Source organism: Canis aureus, chromosome 24 (assembly GCF_053574225.1).
Source record: "Canis aureus isolate CA01 chromosome 24, VMU_Caureus_v.1.0, whole genome shotgun sequence".
In the NCBI taxonomy this organism is placed as follows: domain Eukaryota; kingdom Metazoa; phylum Chordata; class Mammalia; order Carnivora; family Canidae; genus Canis; species Canis aureus.
This window is the reverse complement of record NC_135634.1, coordinates 17,339,699-17,363,877: the sequence shown is the minus strand read 5'-3', so window position 1 is coordinate 17,363,877 and position 24,179 is coordinate 17,339,699. Positions and strand designations below refer to the sequence as shown.

General features: G+C 41.3%; 1 long non-coding RNA gene across 1 annotated transcript in view; it reads left to right on the top strand.

Moving 5' to 3' along the window:
• Window positions 1-17,106, top strand: part of LOC144296460 (uncharacterized) — a 38,926-nt gene extending 21,820 nt beyond the window's left edge. The window contains exon 4 of the long non-coding RNA XR_013363577.1: window positions 16,968-17,106. This is a non-coding gene — a long non-coding RNA (uncharacterized LOC144296460). The remainder of the gene's footprint in view (window positions 1-16,967) is intronic.
• The last annotated feature ends 7,073 nt before the right edge of the window (window positions 17,107-24,179 follow it).

Sequence of the window (24,179 nt, the reverse complement as noted above, 5' to 3'; positions counted from 1 at the left end):
CTGTGGAGTTTTTATATATTTCACTCTAATTCCACTTGAATAGTTCATTAGATGCATTGATGAAATGGGCCAAATTGGATTAAGTGGAATTCTGAAGGAGGTGAAGTGGAGGGAGGGATGGGCAGTGGATACAATGGAACTAGAAGCTTTGATCCTTGGCCACCTGGGAGGTCTTGATTGATTTGTTTAGATTGTGAAGGTAGACAGGAGTCATCTTATTGTAAAGGAGTAGAGGACCTGGGTTTAAAGTGAGTTTCAGTGAGGTAACATGATAGTTCATTTCTGAGTCTTCCTTCTACTGTCAAATAGGATTGCTTATATATATTCTACTTATCCTACAGAATTGTTGTGGAAATCAACAAAATTAGTATGATAATACATTGTAAGCAGAGAGGCCTAGAGAAATAAAGGTATCATAGTAACTTTCAAGAATGAATATCTATCTAGCTCATTAAAGGTTCAGCTCTGAGCTGCTTGGATTGTCCCAGAAAAACAAGCCTCATCATTTCAAAATGATGGGTTCAGAGAAAGTGCATAATGCCATTAGTCCTGGAGCATTGCAATCTGGGCTTGTATGAAAAATCTGTGTGTTTTTTTACGAGGACTAAAGATCTTATATAACCCTACGAGTGCACTTAGTTAGCTTTGGAAGAGCTAGGCAATTTGTATTTAGTGTGAAGTCTGATTACCTATTGAACAAGAAGAAAAGAAAATTTAGAAGTGATTGCTTTGGAAAATGCAGCAAATACCTATTTTCTTGCCAGAGTTTTATCTGAAAGGATGTCTTTTGTGGAGCAGGGAGACCTTTAGTTTGGAGATTTCTGATTTTTAAACATTTGTTCTGTTGGGCCTCACAGGTCTCCCGATGTTGGAAGGATCTTAGCAATAAAAATATTTTAACAGGTCCTGCTATTTAGCCATGAAATAGTAGAAGTTGCACACAGCATTCATTTAGAAATATATTTTTTTAAAATAGATCATGAGGAGACAACTTGAGGATTCATTTTAAGTCTGGAAGGTTTCAAGTTGAGGAAACCACTTCCCCAAGGAAGGTTCTTGAAATGGCTGCTGTGGTGGTTATGAAGGCACACAATGAGGCTCTCAGTTTGTCGAAGAGAATGTAAATATGGATTTGTTGGAAGGTGGGACAATCTCTCAATTTCTTTCTACACCTGCATTTTAAGCTGCTTAATAAAATAGAAGACACTCCCTTAGTTGCATTTATTGCATATGGTGTCCTGTCTCCCTTACTTCTTTTTCCTCCCTCTCTCTCATCCTTCCTCCTTCCACCTCCTCTCTTCAGGCTGGGGTAGGAGTCATTGTGCTTCAGATGTACCTACTCATGTCCCTCATAACATTCTCCTCATGAGTGTCTATTTTTATCCATGAAGAGCACTTCCTAGACTTGGAGGCATATTTCACCCGTAAGAGACACTTCAATTTGTTTTTATTCTTTGCAAAGAATTTCCCTAAATATTCTCCTTTTGGTTCCCTTTTCCTAGCTCTGACATACTCAATCTTCGTAATATTTAATACTTTCAGTACTGGCTTTCCCTTTGCCCTTGGAAGGCTTCTATCTTCCTATCTTCTGTTTTCATAGAGATAGGTTTTAAGATAGAACAGAGCTGTGCAATTTTGAAAGTCTTAACGTGCTTTGAGCCTCAATTGTTTTTTTCCAGTTTTATTGAGATGTAATTGACATATAACATTGTGTTAGTTTCAGGTGTGCAGCATAATGCTTCCATACATGTATATATTGTGAAATGATCACCATAGTAAGTTTACTTAACGTCCATTACTTCATATAGTTACAAATTTTGTTTTTTCCTGTGATGAGTGAACCTCAAATTCATCACTTGCAAAATGTGAAGAATCATTTGCACTTCATGGGGATTTGAGAAATAAAGTGACTGAGATGTAGTTGGCACCTAGTGCATTTATTGAATACATTTAAAAATGAACACATGGATGACCTGCAGTAAGCTTTTGACAAATTTCTTTAAACAGTTGGTTGATTGCCATATCAGACATGTTGGTCCTTGATTCAGGTGTTGTCTTCTTGAAAAAGACCACATTGGGGTGTCTTGTGAACAAGGAATCAAGCTCCCTGCTAATGCCCTGTTTTGTTTTTCTCTCTAATCTTGTGTTACCATGACGTGGGTAAGCATGTAAATGATTCTCTTAGTCTTACTCTTTTCTCTGGAACAAGAGAAATAAACCAGAAATCATTTTTAATTTAAGTATTAAATCTCTGACATGAAATGCTAAGCGCCAAACGGTACCAGCCTAGCTTTGACAAACTATAAGAATAGATAAAATCTCTTAGAATCTAAAGGGGCCCTCTTGCTAACCATCCCCTCCCAGCTGTGAATGGCCTTTTCTTATGCAGTATGCATGAGGTTGGAAAGTGACACACCGTACCTCAGAAGCTTTTCAGCTAGAATAAGTATAGATTGCTTTCAGAATTATCATTCTCACCAACTAATATGTTCTAAGTGGCTGATGGGTTTAGACCTTGTGCTGCTTGTTCTTGCTGCTTGGTTGGGAGCAGAAATGGAGGCAATGTGGAGAGTTAGGGATATAATTCCCTGGTTTAGATTTTAATAGAACTGAAATTTCTTTTTTTTTTTTTTTAAAGATTATATTTATTTATTCATGAGAGACACAGAGAGAGGCAGAGACATAGGCAGAGGGAGAAGCAGACTCTCTGCAGGGAGCCTGATGAAGGATTCGATCCCAGGACCTGGGATCATGACCTGAGCCAAAGGCAGATGCTCAACCACTGAACCACCCAGGTGCCCCTAGAACTGAAATTTCTTAACTATTCCATTTACATTCCATTTCCTGACTGAACAGAGGCTAGGTATAAACCAAAGTGTCCAGCTCCATAATGTTCACTTAACCAATTTCTTGGGGAGACCATCATTAGCTGTGTGCATCCTGTACTGAACATCTTGGACTTTAAGTAGAAAGAAAATAAATGTATTTGGGTATATGTGGGGAACCTTCATGTAAAGCTCTTATCTTTAAAGTCATCAGAAAATAAATCATGAAGAAAGCTTTTTCTGACTAATTTGACAAACATTTGCTGAACTTCTATCATGTAGAAAGCACTGGTGAGTGCTAATGATAGGAAAAAAAGGCAAGGAGTCTCTGGCCTCAAGGAATCTTCAGACATTTGGGGAGACATACAATTATATTAATGTGGTAAAGAATCCAATAGAAAAAAACTTAGAATGTCCTAGAAACACATAGGAGAGACAGCCTAGAGGAGGCCTGAGGTCGGGGAAGTCTTCAATGCCAGTGATTGATACTGCAGCACATACTAAATGTCTAATGTCAATGAGAAAGACATCAGGCAGAGATTATATCTTGTTTTGCATCAGAGCATTCATAATGGGAAGATGCAGTGTATAAAAAGAAGTACATAAAGCTTTGTGCTACAGCATAGTCTTCATGGATCATTAAAAGAATCTAGCAAGAGAGAAACAATAAATGTGAAGAATACAAGACAAGATCCTTTAATTTGAACTTCTGTATTCAATCATCAAACAAATAGTGAGTTCATCTCCATGTCAGGCATTGTCAAGGATTAGGGATACAGGTGTGAGCAAGAGGATGTATCTGCCCTTAGGAGAACTTTCACTTTCTAATGGGAGAAGACATACAATAAATTCATACATGAATAAATGATGCAGTATAATTTTATTTTATTTTATTTTATTGAAGTTTACCTGACACACAATGTTACATTAGTTTCAGGTGTATGGCATGGTGGTTTCACCACTCTGTACAGCTCACAGGTGTAGCTCCCATTTGTCACCATACATCACTATTATGATACCATTGACTGTATTCCCTATGCTGTACCTTTAATCTCAGTGACTTACTTCTTTTAGATATTGAGAAGAGCTGTGGAGCTAGAGAGTGGCTAGGATGAGATGAACGGTGGTTGCTTTCTTCAGGGCAGTCAAAGAAGGTTGCCTGAGGGAGAATTAAAGGATAAGAAAAAGGCAGCATGTGCAAGGGTCCTGAGATGGGAATGAGGCTGAATGCTAAGTGACAGAGAAGATATTAGCGTTTGCTGGAGCTAAGTGACACAGGTTGGGGATAGCAGACAGTGAGGCCAGGGAGATAGATGGGGGCCAGGGCATGGAGGTCAGCATCAGAAGCCCCAGCTCTGGCACAACAGGGGAGACCCCTAAATACAGGCACCTCTCATACCAAGTATCAGAAGAATCATTATTAAAACAAACAAACAAAAAAACTCTATTTACGGAATGTGGGAAAACCTTAGTCATAACTTATGGTTCTGTAAACATCAGAAAATTCAAACTGTGTAAAGGAAAGTAATATGGAAGACCTTTGCTTGAGATCATCTCCCTTCTACATCAAAAGATTAGAGGAGAATCCTGTGATTGTAATATAATATGGAGAGGCTTCAGGTTTAGCTTAGCACCTCTACATCCTCAGACACTTTACACAGGAGAGTAGTCCTGGGAATGAATGAATGTACAGCAAGATGTTAAAAGCTGAGGTCTGTGGTTTTAATAAAGTCACGAATAGGAATTTATAGATGCCTTTTAGAGTTGCCATTTAAAAGAGTAGAAAGCAAACACAGTTACCTAAGGATAAAAAGTCCTGGGGCAAATGAACAATTGTCCCATGAATATTTTTGAAATGTTCTTGTTGGACAGAATTTTCTGTCTTGGAAGATGAGAAGGTTATCAGTGCCACTGAACTGGGCCCATTAGAGGTGGTCCACTGAGATTCACTTAACGGTCATCTGTCTACCTGCCTATGTTCCTCATCAAACACACCAAATACATCAAATACACCATATACACTAACTACTGGCTAGAACCAACTACCAGTACATAGCACACAGTCTGCATAAATGGGACTTTGCCATTACATTATCTTCATTAGCACAACGTTGCTATTCCTGGAAATGCCTAACCCAGGCAAATAACTTTATTGTTCATTTCAGGGACTTCCAGGAGAACCCATCAACTCTTCAATAGAAAGCATCAACTGACAGTTTACCTCCCACTTCAAAACCATTGTCTTGTTGCTTCCAACAATCTTAAACTACTGCATCATAATATTTATCCACTCTTTTTTTTTTTTTTTTTTTTTTTTTTTGAGAGAGAGAGAGGTTGAGAGAGAGAGAGAGAGAGCAGGAGAGGCGGGGGAAAAGGAGACAGAAAATCTTAAGCATGTTCCATGCCCAGTGTGGAGCCAAACAGGAGGTTCAATCTCACAAACTTGAGGTCATGACCTGAGCTGAGATCAAGAGTCAGATGCTCAATTGATTGAGCCACCCAGGTACCCTTATATTTATTCACTCTTAATCAAACCACCTATATTGGAAGAGTCACCTTAAATGACTCTTCAAATTCCCAGAGTCCAACCTTGCTCTTTCCCTTCTGAGATGCTACCAAAGCCCTGGTGATGGGGAGGATGTCCTTTCCTACAGTGGTAAACAATGAAGTACATTGTCAACAGGTTGTGTTGATGGTATTTGGAGTTGGTACTGACATGCCAGAATTTGAGGGAGAAGAGATTTACCAAGATGAGACAAAGCTAGAAGTGTTCATTCTGGTGCTTGAGACAGGTTAAAATATAATGAAACTAAGAGACTGAAAAGACAAGCCACCGAATGGGAGAAAATATTTGCAGAATTCCTCTCTAATAAAGGACCCATATCCAAAATATGCAAAGAACTCTTTAAATTCAACAATAAGGAAAAAAAAACCCAAACCCAATTAAAAAAATGGGCAAAAGATCTGAAAAGACACCTCACTCGAGAAGATATACAAATCACAAACAAGGATATGAAAAAGTGCCCAATGATCATATGTCTGTAGGAAATTGCAAATTAAAACAACAATGAGATACTGCTACACATCTATTAGAATGGACAAAAATCCAAAACACTGATAACACCAAACGCTGGTGAGAACGTGGGACAGCCGGGATACTCCCTCACTGCTGAAGGTAATGAAATGGTGTGGCCACTTTCAAAGGCAGTTTGACAAAAGCTAAACATGTTCTTATCGCACAACCCAGCAATTGCATTTCTTGGAATTTACTCAAGTGAGTTCAAAACTATGTCTACACAAAAGCCAGCACACAAACGTTTACAGCAGCTTTATTCCTAATTGCCAAAAATTGGAAGCAACCGAGGCATCCTTCATTAGGTGGATGGATAGACAAACTGGTCCATCCAGACTGTGGGCTGTTATTCAGGGCTAAAAAAGAAATGAGCTACGTGGAGTAAACGTAAATGCAGGATGCTAATCGTAGGGAAATGTGGTGCTGGGTGGGTGATACGGTGCACGAGGACCTTTTGTGCTTTCTGCTCAACTTTTTTATAAACCTGATACTGCTTGAAAAAAGTAAAATTTATTCATTAAAACATAACAAAACAGGGCAGCCCCGGTGGCGCAGTGGTTTAGCGCCACGTGCAGCCCAGGGCATGATCCTGGAGTCCCGGGATCAAGTCCCACGTCGGGCTCTCTGCATGGAGCCTGCTTCTCCCTCTGCCTGTGTCTCTGCCTCTCTCTCTATCTCTCTGCATCTCTATGAATAAATAAATAAAATCTTAAAAAAAAAAACACACAAAAAAACATAACAAAACAAAATTCCAACTATAATATAATGAGATAAATCATTTGTAGAAGTATGTATCAGGTACAACGAGTAATGTCAAAATCACCTCCTCACCTAGACCCACATGAGTGGAGAGAAGAAACAATGTAGTCAGGAAAGATTCTGATGGGGAGGTGACCCCTTGGGAAAGCCCTGAAGGGCAAGAATGGATTAGTTAGGTGAAGAGGGTACAAAAGCATTTCAGGCGAAGGCAGGAGTACTTATATATGCCCAGGGTGTAGGGGTAAGGGTCTTCAAGGTGCAAGGGAGGAGAGACGGGAGAGGTCCACATTATAAAGGAGCTCCGATGCCAAGCTAAGGAGGAAGGGATTGCCTTTAGGAGAAGGGGTGTGACATGGTCAGTTGCATTTGGAACAATCACTGTGGTCACAAAAGAGAGGAGGCTGAGAGGAAGCAGAGCTGGAGGCGGCAATACCCATGAGGATGCTGCTGTGGCCACTTGAGGTGAGGGGTTTTGCTGGGCTCATCTTTGACCCTTTGTGGTGAGTGTGGGGCTGCACGCACAGCGCAGACTCAGGCAGCATTCGCCGAAGGCACAGGGTGCGGAGTAGGGCCTGGGCTTCCTGGGGTGGAATTTAGACATCTTCTGTCTGACTTACTCATCTGTCTCTCCTACAGCCTGTAGAACATGCAGAAACATCTCTTCTGAGCCCGATCTAGGAACATACGATCTGATAATTATATAAAACATTTGACCTTTTGGGTTAACCCTCCAAATCTGGGTTGTGGGGTCTGTTGGAAACAGAGGAATAAACATTTCTCTTTACCGTCGTTCAGAAATAGAGATATTTTATTCTGAGCTCTTACAGGAAAAGTAGGAAAAGAGTTTGAAAGAAAGAAAAGGTCTAAAACATGTTTCATTTATACAGTAAAAGATTCCCGGGCTGTATAACAGCATGACTTTTCATGGTGCATAATGACTCCCTTTATTAGTTTTTGCAACTTGGTGGAGTATTTTGGAGGTAGAATTTTCTATGAATAGGTGGAAGACACATAGAGAAGAGTGCGCTCCTCAGGCCCCCTCACTGCCAGCGTGATCACAGCTTTGCCCCCGGCGGTACAGAGCAGACGGGCACGAGTTACTTCAAAGTCATTTTGTATTCAGAGAAATTTACTGTAATTCCTCACAAAAAAGGACCTTTGAAAATTACACTTAACATATTGTATCCCTATAATCCTTCATATTTTTTGACTTCCTATAATTTGTGCTCAAGTCATTATCCGTTAAAAGCAAATTTTAAAATGTAAGATCAAGGTTTATTCTAGTTACGAAAAAAGACAATTTAGGCCAGCACACGTTTGGCACGCTCTCTCTCTCTCTTTCTCTCTCTCTCTCCCTCTTTCTCCCTCCCCCTTCCACCCAACACCTCTCCTTCCTTCTTTATTCATCATTTGTTTTCTTACAGGCTACTCCTTTCTTCAGAATACTTTGCCTCATGGTTAACAATATCATTATTGACATTTTTTTCTTTAGTGCTGGTGTCAGCGTGGAATGTTGCATTTGTAAGACTAAAGATGGCTTGTGGCTTTCAAATTTTGTTACAAAGAGCCTCAAAGATCTCACAGGGCTCCCAAAGCCTCAGGTTCCTCCAGTGAGCACAAGGCTTGGGCCTCTACTGAGCCCAAATCAGCTCTATATAGTCCAGTTTGACTTGATTGGAAGATAGGGCTCCTGGCTTAAATAAAACAAAAGGATGAAGAGCTTAAATAAAACAAGGGGATGATCTTGGTTAAACTGACAAGCAGGCACCAGGTCACACATGTGTACCCTTTGCTACAGTCTCTTACTTGCTCCAATTCTTGTGTCCTCACAGGCCAGGTAGGTTTGGGTACCATTTTGGGTAAATTTCTTGCTGCCCCAAACTCTCACTATATGGTCTTTGAAACTCTGGAATCAAATGCTTCAGATAGCATTGACCTCTAGCTATCTAAACCCAGGAACTGAATATTTTTTTAATATATCAAACAATACTCATCTTATGCAGTCACCGATACACAACCATAGATACTCACATATAAAATATAAATGACTTGTTCCTCTGACAGAAATCTGAACTGAGAAAATATATGGAAGAAAGTGAACTTTTTATTCCTCATTTGTTATATATATATTTTTATTGCCTCTGAGCATGTGTGTGTGTGTGTGTGTGTGTGTGTGTGTGTAGATTCCAGGGTAAAACACTGGAATAGAGATACCATGAAAAGTTAAAGGTCTAGAAAGTATTGTCTCCAAATATTTCAGATTTGGCAGATAAGAGAGCTGATCAATTTCCCATAGAATTTCTCTCAAATTTAAATTTTTTCTAAAGTTCAAAAGCATGGAGCTTCCAGTATTTGAGGTTGAGTAGAAGAGGAGATGGCCTAGGAAGGTAGTGTTCTAGAAAGGGCGTCGTGTCCTGATATAGTAAGATTCGAATCAGAATTCCTACACTTTCTATTCGGTCACCTTTAGGGAGACATTTAATCTCTCTACACCTCAGTTTTCCTCTCTATAAAGTGGGGATAATAAAACCTTACCCTTGTAGGATGTTGGGAGGGGAAAATCAGATAGTAAATTATGGTCAACCAGAGTGTTCTATGAGGTCAGGGAATCACTATTTATTCCATGGTGTCGAGGACACTACCAAGGACATGAGAAATACTCAAAAAATGTTGAATAAACAGTTTTTTCTCTGTGTGTAATACTAACAAAATGACTAACAAAAACGTGAGATTTGATTGAATTTTTCTACTCATCTTCTATTTCAATTCGTTCTATGGTATGCAGAATAAATATATCAGAATATATATATATATTTACATATATATATCAGTAATACTCTTGATAATGGTCTCCATCCTATATGGGGCAAAGCAGAGAAGTTGTGTACTGGGTCCCATTTTAATTAGCCTACATATCAGTCCTACTCTTTAAAAAAGAAGAGTTAATAGTAACAACTAGGAAAAGCACTTGTTGAAGTGCAGCCACACCTACACAACAGCATGTCGTTCAGCTCAAGGGGAATCTATAACCATAGGGTAGGTATTCTTGTAGTTTGTGGTCAGAGAATCATCCCCCACACAAGGGCCAGCATATAGTTTGCCAAATGGAGCAGCAGAACATTCTGGACTTTGATAAAGGAAATCCAATGCAGGAAGCTGGTGCCCAAGCTTTGAGTCTGCCACTTGGTTACATTAAGTAAGTGCCAAAAATATGAAAGCCATAAAAAAAAAATATGAAAGCCTTGTTTGGATCCTTCTGAAATCTTTCAGAAAGTCTTTATTGGTCTTTATTACTTCTAATGGCTATTCCAGTAGTTGTGGGAGGCTTCCTTGATTCGAAGAGTGATATGAGATCACCATAAGAAAGAATGATGTTCTCAACCAGGTGACATTTTCAGGGACAATGTCCCAACAGCAGTCAAGAGGCTGCAGAAGGGCCTGATGAATGAGTTCCATGAGTCTTTTAGAGGATCTGCCTTTTTGGAGAAGGGAAGTTTGTAAAAGTATGTAGAAAAGCTTGGCCATTCTTCCATTCCCAAGAGATTTCTCCAAATATTGGCAAATTTGTCAGAACAAAATGACTTGTAAAGATGATTGTCTGCCATTATGGGCTTCACAGATGAACTGTAACCTCTTCATTGTGGTCAGAGCCAAGGCAGAAGGTAAAATGAAATGGCAGGTTTCTGGAAGGGAGACGCTTGTTTCCAGAGGAAGTCTTGACTGCAGCCCCACTCATCATCATCATCATCATCATCTCTCTCTCTCTCTTTTTCTTTCATAGAGGAGAGGGAAAAGGGTTGAGGGAGAGGGACAGAGAGAATCCCAGGTAGGCTCCATGTCCAGCATGGAGCCCCATGCGGGGCTCAATCTCAAGACCCTGAGATCATGACCTAAGCTAAAATCAAGAGTTGGGAACTTGACTGACTGGGCCACCCAGGTGCCCCTCATCATCTCTTTTGATCTATCTTTGCTAAACTCTGAATAGCTTGTTTGGATGTCAACAAAATCAGATCATTTTCATTAAACAGTAACACCAACAACAAACCCTTAAAACTTTTCTCTGCTGGTGAAATTACTTTAGAAAATTAACAGTTTTCTTCAGTTCCCTGTGTAGAATAAGCCTTCTAATTTTGTCTCATGGGGCCCATTTCCCCTAGCCTGTGTCAGGAGGCAGATAAAGAAGAAGAATCCACTGGATTTCTCACTGCCCTCCCCCCTTTGTCTCTCCTACCCCCACCTGGGTCCTCACTTTCAAAACATTTCTAGAGAGAAGAGACCTTCTAGTTTTGGGCATCTGAGAATATTGTAGAAAACTCTAGTCCTAGAGGAAACCTAGAGAGAAGCCATAGGACTCAGAGAGGGGGCTTTTGGTTCTGATAGACATTCAGTTGTGATGCACCTTTTGGTTGATAAAAACCAGGGCTTGACTGTACTGACAAATTATTATGTGTCAGGTACTTTCCATTTTCTTATTTAATCACCATAAGATACCCATGAAGACAATAGTTTCAAACTTACTTTTCAGATAAAGAAACTAAGATTTAGAGTATGTGAATTATTCAAAGTTAACATCAGTAGAATGTAAAGAAAAAGAAGGTACGCCTGGGTGGCTCAGCGGTTGAGTGCCTCCCTTCGGCCCAGAGTGTGATCCTGGAATCCTGGGATTGAGTCCCACATCAAGTCCCACATCAGGCTCTCTGCATGGAGCCTGCTTCTGCCTCTGCCTATGTCTCTGCCTCTCCCTCTGTGTGTGTGTGTCTTTCATGAATAAATAAAATCTTAAAAAAAAGAAAGATAGGAAATCAAATTGAATTTCAAGATGAAGACAATAGTTTAATTTATGAAACTCCATCACTTATCCTCCGGGTAAGAGGGCCAGGGGCCACTTCCCTCCAGGGGCATGTGGTTTCAGAGAAAGTCCCTATGATTTAGCCTGGAACCTTCATGGTGGACTGTGTCCCCCAGGGGACTTTGGACAATTCATGCAGACATTTTTGATTATCATAAGTTGGGTAGACCTTAATGTCCTCTAGTGGGTGAAGGTCAGGAACGCCAGTAAACATCCCTCAATGCCAGCACAGCCCTCACACCAAAGAATCATCAGGTCTAAAATGTTAATAGTGCCAAGGTTGAAAAACCCTGCTTAGATAACCTTGCTTAATTAATGAAATTCCATAAATTAATTTATGAAAGTCAGGCAGTGGCAGATTAAAGGAATTTGAAAAATCGGGAATTTTGCTGATATTTGGGTCTATAGAAGGCAAGGGCTTTTCTCCATTGTGAACGGATGCCCTTCACTTTCCTTACTTCCAGTGCTTCTCACAGTTCTATGTACAGGAGGATGTGGACTGGACTAGACAGACAGACTGGAGGCCAGTTGGCTTTGATGCAAGAAGCTACTTAGTCAGAATAAGGTGGCGGAAATGAAAACCTGAGAAGAATGGTGAGATGCTGGTTTGGAACGTAAGATTCCAACTGGCCACCCATCATTTTGGAAGACCTGTCTTGAGGTCTTGGGATCAAGAGCAACATTCCATTTCATTTCTTGTTTCCCCATTATGCTAAAAGCACCTTCTAACTCAAGGAGTGTTTTTCTGTGCATGGAATGGGCTAAATTCATGACCACTTTAGGCTTTAGCGTTTACTGTTTGCTCTGCCTGGAATATTGTTTTCCCCCAGTGTTTTCATTGCTTGTTCTCTCATAGCATATGAGTTTCATTCTTAAAAGTCACCTTCTCAGAAAATCCTTCTCAATCTTAAAGTAGTCTTTATCCCCTCATACCTTTCATTCTTTCAAATTGTTGTGTTTTTATTTTTACAGCTTTGTGAGACTTAAAATTGTCATTTACTTGTTTACCTGTTTGTCTGCTAGAATTTAAGTTTCACTAGAATTTAAGTTTCATGAGAACAAAGGTTTGGCTTGTCTTCATCATTGCTTTATTCTGCATTGCTGTACCTTCAGTCTTTGACAACTTTCTTTTTTTCAAATGAAAGAATGAATGCGTGTGTATGTGTGTGTGTGTGTGTGTGTGTGTGTGACTGAGCACCGACCTGTAAGACCATTGAGTCGCACAATTCCAGAGCACAGCAGACCTGGGTATAGTGAACAAGATCTTGAAAGATTATTTGTTACCTGAAGTCATGGAACTCTTACGGGGATTACCCACATAAGGATCGTAATTTTTCTCTAAAAGTTGAGAATAATGACCAAGTTACGAAGGCAACACAGAACCAGCAGTCTTTGTTTAATCTGTGAGCACTGGACTAGGCAGCATTTTATTTGGAGTTTAACAAAACTCTACTTGGACCATCTGTTTCAGGAACAATAAATAAACAGAAAATATAAATTTAAAAATAATGAGGAAGATAGCACATTGGGCAATCGGTTACCCATTTAGGAAAGACAGAGTGATAGCAATGTTATGCTCAAAGTATCTCAGTTATTCCTAATTGATCAAAATACCCTGATGTTTATAGCAAATGAGAGAGTGACTCAGAATGAAATGAAGTCAGCGAAATGCCAGAAGTTTTTACATCCAAAACAGAGACATGGCCCATATGTTCAGAAATACTTTTGTCCTTAGGAAATGTTTATGAAAAAATGGATAGGCAGTTCCTCAAAAAAGAGACTCAACTAATAGTAATACGGATTCAGATAACAGAAGCATTTTTTCCATTAAGAGCACCTTCCCTTCCCTTTTAATTGCTAATTTCTCCACCACTCTGCTTAAGAAACATTCAGATAGCAAATGCAAAAAGTGCAATAATAGCATACTCCTCTTACATGCAAAAAGATTTTCAGAAAGTTTTTCATGATATCATCAATATATTGTTTTTGGTAAGTAAACATGATGAATGATTAATAGTGCCATGGTCTCATAATATGCTAAATATATTCACAGATATTTATAAACAACTCTAAATCTAAAATCTGCACTCCACATAATCCCATACAATTATATTGGTACATATAATGATTTCATCATTTTTCAAAGTAAGAAAATTATCAAGTAGTGGAAAGCTGGTGTGGTTAAGACCAAGAAAGGCAGATGATTGGTGCTCTGTGGAGCTTTGGGTGACACAGGACAGGGACTGCTGGTTGGGAGAGCAAGCACAGGAGCCTTCCATTAGAAAGGGAAGTTCAGATCCTGTCTTATGAGAACATTTTAATGAAGTCTTCCCGATAGAATGGTCATACATTTTATCATCAAGATGAGGAACTTTTGAGAGTAAAAGGGGTAGTTATGAATAATTATACTGGGATAATTGGTGTGCATTGGAACTAATCCTGCACACTCCTATCGATGGGAGTAACAGAAACGGTAACAGTGTTACTGTTGTGTATGTTCTATTGCTGGGAAGCTAAAGAGATTTCCATATAGTTCCCAATGATCCCCACCTCTTTGTGAAATTCCTTCCTCTTGAGTGTAGGTTGGACCTAAAGACTCTCTTCTTGCAAATAGAATACAGAAAAGTGATGGGATGTCACTTCTGAGATTAAGTTTTAAAGTGACTATGACTCTCACTTTGCTCTCCATCCCTCATTTTCTCTTGAATTCCTTGCTCTGGGGAAACAAACTCCTGTGTTGTGAGCTGCCTTTATGGAGAGAAGCCCACGAGGCAAGGAACTGATGTCTTTGGCCAACAGCCACCTGAGTGAGCTTGAAAGTCATCCTCCCTCAGTTGAATCTTAAGATAACTACAGCTTCAGCTAATACCTAAATTACAGTGTCATGAAAGACCCTGAGCCTGGGACCCAGCTATGCCATGCCAGATTGCTGATCCATGGAAACTGTGAAATAATAAATACTTGCTTTTTTCACTCCCTAAGTTTCAGAGCCATTTGTTGCATAGTGAGAGATAACAAATACAGAGACCATCAGATGTCAGGATACTGGTACGGGTTTGTGGTTCGGGGTCAGATGGACTGTCTTTTTAATTGGTGGTTCTGGTGGAAAATAGGCGCATGTGAGTGCCACAGATAGGTTGATTGAGGTCAGACGAGGAGTTTTCAGTAACCCTGGGAATTAAGTCCATCTTGATGTGTTTGCATTCCTGCTTCACTTGGAGGAAAATAGAAGTTGAGTTCATTTCTTTACAGATCCTTCAATTTTATGTTCTCTGACCAATATCCCCTTAAATTCAATGAAATTTAGACTTTCAGAAAACATGAAAACCAAGAAAAACAAAGAAAAATTCATCCTATCATTATCAATCTGTGGCTTTTCAGATATTCTGAAATAATTTTTTTTTAGCCAAGACACGTAGTAGAATTTGTACAACATTTATGGTGAAATGGCCTCAAAATTATTTGAAGTTAACAGAGCAGGATAATGAATAAGGAAGAAAAAGAATATACCACATTTATTTTTTTCTCCTCTGCCCCCTTTCTCTTTCTATTTTTTTCCCTTCTATCCTTCTATTCTAGCTCCTGAGATGGTTAAACTGTTGTGTTGGGGTTTCTCCTTGCCCAAGGGGTGCTCTTGAGAGGGATTTAGACAGAACATCAGGGTTCTATTAGAAGTGGCTGGCTTTTCACCATGTGGAAAGCCTGCAATTGAATTTATCTTTGTGTGCTTTATGCCTGATGTGTTTAAGGTGCAGAGAGTGCCCCAGGGTCTCAAGGTGAATGCATGAAATGACAACAATTAAATGAGATCCAACTGAAAAAGTAGAAGCTGAAAGAATAGAAATCGGTCCTTGGGAAGGAGCCCAACCTGACTTGCCTATCAGGATTGAAGAGCAGAGATTAGGATTTATGATGTCACAGCCCAGAGATGAAAGCTCCTGGTGCAGAGACCCTCTGTCCTAGTATTGGCAAATGTTGGCCATACAAGATGCCATGCAGATGCTTTATTTCAGCGTCTTTACCATGCAGATGAAGACACAGTGTTAAGGAGGTCATGTTGGCAGCAGATCGAACCTGGAACTCAGATGGCTGTATTGTTGGCAATGTTGTAGGTGCTCACTCTGGAGGTTCAGGCCTCTTAACTGTATGACCTGGCAAGACATGGGCTAGGCTTCTGTTCCTATATTAGTAAAAATGAAGACAATGCTCATTCTTATTGCACAAGGTAGTTATCAGGCCTGATAGCATGGGCCAGAGAGAATCCGCATCGATGTGGTGATTCTTACTGCTTGAGAATTTGCCCAGGGATTTAGCTGAAGATTGACAGAGTCTAGACTTGGAGCCAGCTTTTCTAACTTTGTGTCCAGCATTCTTTCTCTGACATCAAGTCCACTGGAAGGATAGAAGGCAGTGATTCCAGAATCTGCAGGAACACAGACCCTGTCCTCAGCTGGTGAGCAGTCTCCTAGGACACACGCAAGGAGGCATGAGGGTACTATAGGAGCTATTTTAGCTATAGGGAGCAATGCATACTGGTTGCTCTGAAAGACCACGTGGAGGAGCTTTTGGCTCTGGGTCTTTGGCCTCCTACAAGGTTTTCAGGGCTCTCTGACTTAATTTCAGGTGAATCTTGACAGTTCAATACTGCAGAGGGATCTGGAGAACAACAAATCATTGTAGTAGTTGACAAATCATTAAAGCCAGAATCAGAATTGTTGATAAAGAGAAAAAGAAGATCCCTTGTGCAGGTGAGACCTCTGTCTAGAGCACAATGACCAATCCTTGGTCAGGGTCAGCTGTGCACCCAGCCTGAGGATGGGGCCCTCCCCAGATCAACACACTTTCCATGTCAGCTCTTTCAAATGTTTGAAGAGACCACAGCAGTCATTACCATGCATTTCAGAGCCAGTCACACCTGGGTTGCAGCCCATGTCTGTCACTAACTGGCTAAGAAAATGAGGACAATGATTTCACCTGTCTGAGCCTCATTTGGCTCTTCGGGGAATTAGGGGAAATAATTAGGCCCAGCCATAGGTTCGTTGTGAAGACAGAGGGTAATGATGCATGTAAAATCCTGTATGTAGAGCCCAGGGCCTGGCAGGCAACATGTGCCAGTAAGTGAGAACCAGACATGCATTTGGACGCTCCTCTGTGGGGTTCATAACTCATGAGGTTAAGCCAGGGGAAGGCAGGTGAGAGCCTTTCCTTCTCACATTTGGATCAGGAAAGTAATTTTACTGCTGCTGTCCATCCCAAGGGAAGTGTATGAGTCCCTGCCGCCCCCTCCCCCATTAGGGAGGGATCTGAGCCAGATAGTCTTATGAAGCTGGCCATTCCTGCAGCCCCGTGACCACCATTCCCAACTCTGGTTTTCCCAGCAGAGCCTCATAACTTTGTTTAGTATAAAGGACTGAGAATTATTAGAAACACTCTGGTTTTCTCTTTTATCATATTCTGCAAGGGGCACATGGAGTGGCAGACATCCAGTGATCCATGTGACCCTCTGTGCCTGACTCGCCAGCCATGGGCATTTGACAAATATAAACAAAGGGTGCCTGCCCCTCCTGCCAGTGGAACGATATAGAAGCCGTGAAGAGTTCTGGGTGAGTTACTTACTAGACACCTAAACTTTTAAATGACCTGTCCCATGCTCCAGCCCAGGACAGACTTGCCTTTCTGCACAAGCCAGTTCCCGCTCCTGCCAAGCTGAGCCCCCAGACAGGCTGGCCAATGCTGGTCACTTCGCTTTACCTATACCCACACGAGGTATCATTTATGTCTCTGCTGGAATTTGCCTCCTGCCACTTTCACACCTGGCTGTTTTTTACTCTTTCTTTAAAACCCACTGCTGGGAGCTGCCTGGGGCCCCAGCTTGGTTGCCGGGAGAGCTGTGCCTACCCACACCACGACCCCATTTCACAGGTGTGCCCGCCTTTCTCTGCGGCTCACCTGGGCTCCTGGAGGGCCAACACTGCACCTTTTGCAGTAGTGCCTCCGCCTTCCAGCATGGCTGTTGGAACTCAATGAATGATTGAAGAATAAGTGAATATTCTTATATCACAAATGTCCTGGCATTTTACATCTGTACCATATACTTATCGTTTAATTGTAGTGTCTTATATTAAATTTGTTCCTTCTGTTTTGGCCATGTGATCTGGCTGGGTTATAAAGCCGTGGTTTCATGGCTGGCACTCCGTTTTACTGGTCAATATTTGCTTTACCACCACTTCCCTGCATTTAGAATGGTAATCACTGACATTTGTTTGCTAGTCTAAGCTTCCGACAGGCCCAGGCTGCATTTGTGCTTCTCTGCGACCTTCGAGGTCAATGAGATGAGCATTTCAAGTATTTTGTGCATGTGAAAGCTGAAGCTCTGAGAAGTTGAGAGCAGACTTGAATTCAAGTTGTTTGGGTGGGAAAAAAATAGAATTGTTCTAAAATAATTTTTGAAATTGCATCTGCTGCGTATTCAGAAAGTTCTGGCCGGCTGAGACTTGGTACCTTCTTGAGTGGCTGGTTGAATAGCCATAACTGCATTCAGTCCTGGAGCGGGGCTGAGGGGTCTGCACCTCACAGCACCCCTGAGGCCATCACACTCTCCTGGTGGGTGATTTGTTAGAACGGCTGTTGCCCCTTTCATAGGAGCAGTTCCTGACTCAACACCAGGCCCCCTTTCATGTCTGTCCTCATCTATTACAAATGTCTCCAGGAGAAGAGCTTATAGTGGATGGCAGAGTGATTTTAATGGCTAATTGAAAAATCATGGGCTTTTAAAGCTCAGAAAGGCTTTCAAAAAGATTGATGATGGCCTATGGATGTGGTTTACCTTCTGCAGCTCTGTGTGTGACTTTCTTCCCTGAGGATATAAAGTAGGTCACTCACCCTCCAGTGGCTGGTCTCTCTCTCTCTCTCTCTTCTGATTAAATGGCTGCATGTCATTGCATGTTGGTATATGGCTTCAGTAGTTTCCCCTTCTCTTTTTAGTTGTAAACTTTGGAGATGATAAGAAGGCCTGGGATATTTTGAGCCTCTTTTTTTTTTTTTTTTTCCTCTCTCTCTTTCTAGGTGGAATTGTGGCTGTAATTTATTCCACACCATGGGAAATAGACGTCTTTCCCGAAGTGGTAAAGAAACCTTTTTAAACAATGAAGTGTCATGGTGTGCACATGGATGGTGATGTCATCAACACCTAATAAATAAAATAATAACATTTTATGTTTCATGCCATGATTCTGCTCCCCCAAATCCTTGTAGTTATAGCCTAAGTCAGTGCTTTGGAAAGAGAGCCAATTTGAATGTGGGTGAGCATCAATTAAGAGGTGGGAATTCAGAGCTTTCTTGGTGATTGTCACACTGTTATGGAAAGCTCCCCAGGGCATCCTCAATTTCCATGTAGACTAGATTAGGAGTTCTCAGGCTTTGGAATTTCATGCAGCAGTAAAATTTCCAAAAACATTAGAATACTGACATGGTTGTTTATTTTTAATTTGGCTAAAAAAATAAAAGAACACTAGAAATAAAAAAAATTAAAAAAAAGCCCAAGCTAAAATCAGATCAACAAAGAGATGTCCCTCCCAACTATAATCACTGCATGTTTCATAAAAGAAATGAACCTTCAACACCAAAATATCTAAAAAGCTTAGGTCTCTAATCTGTAAATAAATGTTTTAAATAGGCTACATTTTGCATTATGCAAAGCTTACTACATTTTTCTTATTTTATCATGAGCACATCTTGTTGCTTCAACTTCTAACAGAGGAGAGACGGAAATACATGATAGATTAAATAGGCCTAGGTAAATGCAGGAAAAAAAAATACCTGCCAATATTGTAATATTGCTCTTTCTGGCTAGTGGCACCAAAGGGATCGTTTCTAATTTTTCTTTTTGTTTGTGTATTCTAAAATCTATTAAAAAATACTTAATGTTCTTAATAATAATAGAACTATGTAAACTATGTTAGATCTTCAAATCAGATTTTTCAGGGGTAGGGACAGCTGTAAAGGATACGTCTTGCGACGTTCATACAAATGTCGGACATCATGCCCCTGGAGTGTGTTTTTGCCCTTAGCAGCAGGCGGCGGCTGGTCCTCTGCCATGTGGTGACTTGAGTGTCATTGCCTTTGTCTCCGCTTATGCCTCTCCTGCTGCCACCACCCCGGATTCCAAGCTCCTCCTTCTGTCTCTTGCTTTCTGCTTCCTCAGGGCCTCCTCTTGACCTCTCACCGCCCTTGCCGTCCCATGCCTTTGTCTGTGTGGCCATTCAACTCCTGCGTCCTCCGTCTGCTGGTCTGCATCTTTCCTTTCTACCTCCAGATCCAATTCCTGAAAAAGGCAGATTCTATTGGGGCCTGTGGTGTATGGTGCCCCTGTGTGAGCAGAGCTCTTGCTCAGGACCTCAGAGGCTGTCACCAGCCAACTTGCTGGCTGCCGTGGAGGCCAGTGCCTGGCTCTGGGCCACCTGGCTGTGGTTTGGGGCACACTCTGTGCTAGGCACATCACTTAGGTTATTGATTTCATGGCTTTTAAAGACCTGTGAGGTAGGTGACAGTATTGAACTCACCTGTGCTCTGGAGAAAACAGCCATGATTATGCAATCCCCAACCCTTTGGTGTTCCCAGTGCTGGCTGACCACAAAAGACCACCCTGCTCTCTCATATTCTCCCAGAACCCCCAGCCCCACCCTTCCCTATGTGACTTTCATAAGATTTGCAATGACTCTCTTATTTGCTTGCCTCAATAAAACCCCCAGGTTTCTCATTAATGCATGTTCTTCCTGTTGCAATAGCCTGAATAAAACCATCCCCTTAATTGTGCATTTTGTCTTTCACATAGGAAGCATATTCTCCATTTCTATTCCTGTGTAAACTAAAATATGCCGCAAACCACGCAAACATAAATAGCTAGCATTTGGTCTCAAGAGTAGCTGTGGAACAAGACTCCAAATCTGTGTCCATTTTACTGAAGTCACACATTGTCACATCAGCCTCATTGGGATAGCTGAAGACTTTCCCAGGAAATGGTTCTCTGAAGAGAACAGTGCTCTTGGCCAGGCAAGTCAACACTGCCTGCTGATAAAGGTGCTTATATTTTCTAAACAGAAGAACTCCACATTTAAGCCTACAGTCTTTTCCTTGGTCTGTCAAGTTTGTCAGAAACAAGCGCTTAGAGTTCCAGAAGCACCCTCATTATTCACCATTCTTAGGATGAGCTTTGGAGTCTTGGCAAGAAGCTGGCCACATCCAAATGTGAAACAGGCAACAGACTTGTTGTTGAAAGTGAGCACCGATGGATGGGTCGCATGACAGATGCTGTCTGGAGGACATGGTTGTGATGCCGAATGCTCTGGTCACCATGGCTAGGATCTGATGGAAATAGGAATGTAAGATATATCACTAATACTCGAATGAGTTAGATGTTGAAATGGTATTTTGGATACATCGTGTTTAAATATAAATCACTAAAATAAAAAAAAAATCAAGTAAAAAGAATTGCTTCTTTTGCTCGTGTTTCATGCCATAGCCCTCGATTATTATACACAGTTTATGAGTCTAGGAGACAAGGACCCTGGAACTTGCGCGTACTGGATAGAGCAAATTGTGCACAGCCTGTTTCCAAGTTTGTTCCAAAGACGATCGACCCTCCAGGGCAGTGAGACCTTCTGGCACCCTGTGAATTTGTGGCCAGGACAGCAGGGAGTGTTCTGGGAAGAGGCTTTTTTCTGCTTCAAGTGCCAAGTCAGGGAAGATGCTTCTGTATGGCAGAAAGTGCCTCCCCAAAAGATATTTTGTGATCCTGTGTGAAATTTAAGTATGTTCATTACATGAATATATATCTGTATATTATAAATTCTCCAAATTTGTTTGCTTACATGATTTTTTCTTTTTTTCTTTTCAATATTAAGGAATCTTGGTGTCTTTAAAGAACCAATTAAGACCTTCATGAATTAAGTTTTGCTAATCTTGACTTCTGGCTTGATACTTGTCACTTTCCTGGCCAGTATTTCTGGAGAGGGCAGGAAGGAGACCAGTGGTTGCCCTGAAAACCTTGCTCAGCTTCAACCTGTCCGGATTTGTCAGGCAGGAGAGAGATGGGGCAGGAGGAGGGCTGGTAGCAGCACTACTTCCCAGGATCCTAGGTGTTAGCATGCACTTTCTTCCTGATTGAAAAAAATACATATGCATACCTCAGAATAAATGATAATTCTAGAAAATGCTTATTTCTTTTGTTTCTAAAGTGTTTGAAATTATTTTCATCTTAAGACCAACAAATGGGCTTCTTCTTTTTAATAAAACATTACTTAATTTGAAAGTATAATACAGGGACGCCTGGGTGGCTCAGTGGTTGAGTGTCTGCCTTGGCTCAGGGCATGATCTCGGGGTCTGGGGATCGAGTCCCACATCAGGCTCCCTGCAGTGAAACTGCTTCTCCCTTTGCCTATGCCTCTGCCTCTCCCTCTGTGTCTCTCATGAATGAATAAATAAAATCTAAAAAAAAAAAAAGAAAGTATAACACATTTTAAGTCTACTTGAACCTACAAGTAGAGAAAAAAGTGTTTCTAGAGTTCAGATGTATTAAAAACAAAATTAATTCCCTGTTCTTGCTTTCCTAAGACCCCTGGCTTAACCTGAAAAGCCAGTTCTACTCGTAATCTCCGTTTAGGAGAAACAAAAATTGTAAGCCACATCTTTTATTTCCAACACTCTGAGACTTCAAAAAATGTATTTACACCAATGAATTCCTATTAAATGAGCAAATGGCACCAATGGAGCTTAAATGGCTTGTTAAAAGACATAGTGGTTAAGACAGGCCACATATCCGTCTGCTGACCCCATGGCTATCTCTTCTTTCTTGTTGGCCGCATTTCCCTATAAAAACAGGTCCTCTGGAATTTCATTGCCTGTGGTCAAACCCCCGTCCTGCCACTTAGAAAGCACGTGTGTAGGTTCAGTTATGTAACTATCTCAGCGTGGTTGGGCTGCCAGAACACAAATACCACTGACTGGGTGGCTTATAAACAACAGACACTTATTTCTCATGGTTCTGGAGTCAGGGGGAGTCCATGATCAAGGTACCAGGAGATTCAGTGTCTGGGGAGGGCTTGATTTCTGGTTTGTAGGTGGGGCCATCTTTTTGCTCTATCCTCAAATGGCAGAAGGGCCAAGGGAGCTCACTGGGGCCTCTTTTATAAGGGCACTAATCTCATTCATGAGGGCCCCATCCATATGACATAATCCTCCCCCAAAGCCCCTACCTCTATATTACCATCAGGTCGGGAGTTAGGTTTCAACATATGCATTTTGGGGGGACATAAACATTTAATCTATAGCACTGACCAACCGGAATTTTGAGTTCCTTTGCTTTGAAATGGACATACAGGCTTTTTTTGTGTGTGTGTGGGGGGATATGTGTGGAAGAAGTGCAATTTTAATGAGAAAGTGAGCATGCATTGCCCAGAACAGTTCTGCATCTATCAAGGTTTGTGCCTCTTATAGCAATCAATACTTGCATCCTCACCATGACTGCAGGTTCACTTAGCACTACCATTTTCTTTTCTTGTGATGAGCACAGAACCCAGGCTTTCCCCACCAGCCATTGTGCCTTGGTGCTTCCACTCCAGACTGTCTGCTATGTGGAGTATGATGATAGTTTTCCTTCCTGGACATGAACAGAACCCTGCCTTCCAACATGGAGCCTGGCCTGGCTGGTGAGGCAGAAGAAAGGAGTCCACATCCTGGAGGACATGCTCGGCTACCATTTTATTTCTAATTCTGGTCCTGGGTAACCAGTGTCCTGTGGTGACGTGTCATGAGGAAATAGTCTCTCTGTCAGTAGTGGCATTACTTTAACACATAGGAAAATACTGGAAGATCAAAAGTAAAACTCAGCCTGCTGGTGGCATTATCATTTGTGTTCTGCTTTCCTGAGTTGGTGATAAGCTCCTTGAGGCCAGGGTTGATATTCCCTGAGGCTGGAAGCACAGGTTCTCATAGAATGCTCGGGGAATGAGTTAATGGAAGACAAATCCTAGACTCCAAAGTCAGCTGACAAACATCTGGGCCAGGATAGAGACAGCCAAGATGAAAAGGCAGTGAGTTGTTTACTGAGAGTGTGAACAACAGTCTCAAAATTAACTTCAACCATAAGAAACTGGTTAAAAAGGTGTCAGAGAACACTGGGAAGAGACCCCCGGAGGCATGGCCCAAGGCCGATGCAGCTGTGTGCTGTCAAGGAGAAGCCCATATTTTGCACATGGATCAGATCCCAGTGCATCAACACTGGCATCCAGCCCTGGTGCGGACTGGTCTCAGAGGGATGCTGCGGATCCTGGAGGCACTTCCAGAGGCTCTATTATGGATGAGATGAGCAATAGCTGTGTAAAAGAAGCCAAGGTGAACATTCTGTGCATAATTTGAACACCTCTTAATGTGAGAGGATATCTCTGAGTGCCTGGGATGCTTCAATATCTGATTTGGTTTGGAAGCTTGCAGCCTTGACCACCAAGTCATCTGGGAGTGGAAGGAGGAAGGAAAATACCCAAGATTCTCATGGCCCACCTATACATACTTTGACATTCCATAACTTTCTTAACTCTTTTGTTAAGTTCACAAATATGACTTTGTTATTTTCAATTAAAAACTAAATGTATAGTCTGAAAATCTCATCGAAATGAAC